The following is a 4115-nucleotide window of genomic DNA, read 5'->3' as shown; positions in this document are numbered from 1 at the left end:
GGACGCAGATGCCAGGCTGAAATCGGCCTTTATCACCCCTCTGGGGCTCTATGAGTTTTTGACCCTGCCCTTCGGCCTCAAGGGAGCGCCGGCCACCTTCCAGCGCCTGGTGGATCAGCTACTGAGGGGGATGGAGAGTTTTGCCGTGGCGTATATTGACGACATCTGCGTCTTCAGCCAGACCTGGGAGGACCACGTGTCCCAGGTTAAACAAGTCCTGGACCGACTCCGGAAGGCTGGGTTAACAGTAAAGGCTGAGAAGTGCAAGGTGGGGATGGCTGAAGTATCTTACCTGGGCCATCGGGTGGGGAGCGGCTGCCTGAAGCCGGAACCAGCCAAGGTGGAGGTGATCAGAGACTGGCCTGCTCCCCAAACCAAAAAGCAGGTCCAGGCCTTTATTGGGATGGTGGGGTACTATCGAAGGTTCGTGCCCCACTTCAGTGCCATAGCCGGCCCCATCACTGAACTGTGCAAAAAGGGGAAGCCAGACAAGGTGATCTGGACTGAGCAGTGCCAGGAGGCTTTCCGGGCGCTGAAGGAGGCTCTGGTTAGCGACCCAGTTCTGGCAAACCCAGATTTTGACAAACCCTTTATGGTGTTCACCGATGCCTCAGACACGGGACTGGGGGCGGTGTTAATGCAGGAGGATGAAAAGGGGGAGAGACACCCTATCGTGTACCTGAGTAAGAAGCTGCTACCCCGGGAACAAAGCTACGCGGCCATCGAGAAGGAATGCCTGGCCATGGTGTGGGCCCTTAAGAAGCTAGAGCCATATCTCTTTGGGCGACACTTCACCGTGTACACCGACCACTCTCCCCTGACCTGGCTGCACCAGATGAAAGGAGCCAACGCCAAGCTCCTGAGGTGGAGCCTGCTCCTGCAGGACTATGTGAAGGGAAGTGCCAACCTGACAGCGGATGCGTTGTCCCGGAGAGGGGACCCTGAACTTCCCCAGGTCACTGGGCAGAGTGACCCCGCTCAGTTCAGTCTCGAAGGGGGGAGAGATGTGATGCAGTAGGGACTGTCTGTGTGGGGAGTGGGAGAGCAGGGGAGGACTTTAGGAGATGGACGATGCCAGAGCCTGTAACCTGAGCTAGGTAAGGGAGGGGAAAGGTCAACACCTTTGCCCGGGAAGGGGACAAAGGAAGGGAGTGGCAGGAGGGAAGCAGTTGGAGTTTGGGGCTTGGGGCTGTGTGGGCGGAATTCAGGGTATCCTAGCTAGGATCCAAGCACCCTGAAAGCCCAGAAGGACTCGGTGGAGGGGTCCTGACTGTGCCTGCAAGCTCTGCTGTAACCTGTGTTCCTGTTGTCCAATAAACCTTCTGTTGTACTGGCTGGCCGAGAGTCACTGTGGGTCCCAGGAAGAGGGGTGCAGGGCCGGACTCCCCCACACTCCGTGACAGCATCTACATGGTTGCTTTGCTGGCTATGCTCATCACACAAATCCCGCAGCAGGCAGCTTTGCTGTTGGTGCAGTAAACTGGGGTGAGGTGAGTTCTCACAGTCTGGGCCTGCAGCGCTTGGGGCACTTGACCACAGGCCTGAGCCGATGGGCGTCTTCCCACCGCTATCAGTGGGGACTGGATCAGACCATTGGCAGCAAAGCGTGCTCAGGATGCTTTGCTATTGTGCCACTCAAATGCTGGTCTGTAGCGTTCTCTGGTGTTCGCGTCCCTGCTGATTTTCTAGGCTCACTGTCACCATCTAACAGCCTCACAGAACAGCTGGGGTGATTTTCTTTTGCCAATAAAGGGATTTTCTCCCCGTGATGCTCTCATTTGAAATTGTTCAGCTCACAAAGGGAGGGATAGCTCAGTGGTATGAGCATTGGTCTGCTAAGCCCAGGTTGTGAGTTCAATCCTTGAAGGGGCCACTGAGGGATCTGGGGCAAAATCAATACTTGGTCCTGATAGTGAAGGCAGGGGGGCGGACTTGATGACCTTCCAAGGTCCCTTCCACCTCTATGAGATAGGTATATCTCCAATATTACCTAAATGGCAGTGACTCTGTGTTGGGGATGGTCTGGCTTAGCAGCAGCCCTTATGCTTCAGATGGGATGGCCAGCTAGTAGCTAGAAAGGAACAAATTCCAGGGCAACAGAGTCTAATCCTGCAGCTTCCCTCGCTCATGTGAGTGGGCATGAGGCTCAAAGCCCAGCCCACAGAGCAGTTCAAAGACAAGAGCTGGACCAGATGAGCCAGGAAAAAGGTCAAGATGAGTGCTGCAGACAAACAGGATCTATTTCCCTGCACAGACCTACAGGAGGGTTTTCTCAAAGATGGTGCTGCAGGTATATGCACAATATGCTACACAGCAGATCTCATGGCTCTAGGAGGGCAGTAGGGTCTAAGGATTAGAGCACCGGCCTGGGAATCTATCCACCTCTGGAAGGGGACTGGGATAGTGGGAGACAGCAGAGGGCTGAGGAGTCAGGACTCCTGGGTTCTACCCCACAACTCTGAGGGCAAAGGGGTCTAGTGGTTGTGTGGCACTGGTGCGAGTCAGGAGCACCCGATGAAACTACTGAGCAGCAGCCACAAGGACCATGGCAGCCCAGACTGTCTGTGCTCTTTTCTCTTTCCAGCAGGCAGCTGCAGTGACACTGGGTCCGTGCTCAGAGCGAGGTTGCTTTATCCTGCAGTGGTGTGTAGGGCTGGTGGTTTTGCTTTCGGATACAGTGGGCCATAAATAATGCAGTTGAAAAGCGAGGGTGGTTTGCTCCTCCGTTCCCCTTTCTTTGGTGGCACTTGGAGCACATTATAGGCAGCCATTAACTCAGCCTTCACGCCTGTGTGTGATGGGAAAGGAAGTTGTCTTGTCCTAACGCCAGGCAATGGCAGCGATGGGAACCAAATTCTTTCTACCCACTTCCTCTGCTCGAAACCTACAGACCCAAATCCCATCCCCGAGCTGCAGAAAGACCCAGAAGTCCTGACTCTCAGCCCCCCGCCTCCGTGACTTTAACGAGGAGACACAACTTCCCTCTCAGACCTGGAAATACAACTTTGGTGTGTCTTGTTTATTTAGCTGTGAACTCCTTGGGACTCTCTGTTCCTCTATCTTTGTACAATGTCCAGCACAGCAAGGCCCAGATCTCAGTAGGGCAGGGACTGTCTCTTGCTCTATCTGGGCAGTGCCCGGCACAACAGGGCCCTTGCACACACAAGACATCAACCTATCACTATACAGATGTTAAATACGAATGAAACAATCAGGTTACCTCAGGTGAGCTGCCACCTGAACTGCTTTTGGGGTCTCTCCAGATCGACTCCTGCTCTACACTCTAACACTTAACCCTCTTCAGTAGCATTTGAAAGACACTTTCCGTCCACACACAAAACTGCTTTAGTCAGTTATGGTTGGTTCTAAGCAACATCACAAAGTGACTCTGCTCTTTGAGGACTAAAGAACAATTTAGCCCAGATCATTCCAGGCTCAATTGATTCATGAGACCTGTAAAAGGGCCTTGAGAATCCAGGTGGCATTTGGAGTGGAGCTAACAGATTCCTCTCTGCTCCGTTAGGTCCCTCTACATCTATCCCCTCCCGTACCAGGGCCCCTACTTCATCCTTCCAGCCTCCCAAGGCATATCTCTCTGTGCCCATGTTAATGTAACCAGACCATGTCATCACGCTACAAACCACTTGCGGTTGTACATCCACTAACATCCCCACCAGCATGCGGCACCACAGGGGTTGTGATCTCACCTGAGGCTGGGACTGACTGTCATCATTTGCATGTGTATCACCTGGCACAATAGGGTCCTGATCTCATCTGCCTCCTAGTCACTACCATCATAGAGATGATAAAGAATAATCATAATCTGATCTGGAATGGAAATTCCTACATGGTTTCCTGTGCTACTTGGTGACATCACCCAGCTCTGTGCACACAGATCCACAGGGAATAACCAGGTAAGTACTGAAATGTCAGGTCCTTGGAGTTCAGTTGTGTATCTCAAGCCCTATAGTACCAGGAGCTGCACAGCCTGCTAGAATCTGGAGAGAAGTCTCCCTGAACAGTGAGGAATCAGCAGGAGTGATCTTGAGAACCTCCTACAGCAAGGTATTTTAGGGTGAGTGACCCATGTGAAGAAATGTCCTTTCTGGCCGACG

The sequence above is a fragment of the Gopherus flavomarginatus genome, chromosome 20, assembly GCF_025201925.1.
Source record: "Gopherus flavomarginatus isolate rGopFla2 chromosome 20, rGopFla2.mat.asm, whole genome shotgun sequence".
In the NCBI taxonomy this organism is placed as follows: Eukaryota; Metazoa; Chordata; order Testudines; family Testudinidae; genus Gopherus; species Gopherus flavomarginatus.
The sequence above is the reverse complement of the archived record's forward strand: the minus strand, read 5'-3'. Positions refer to the sequence as shown.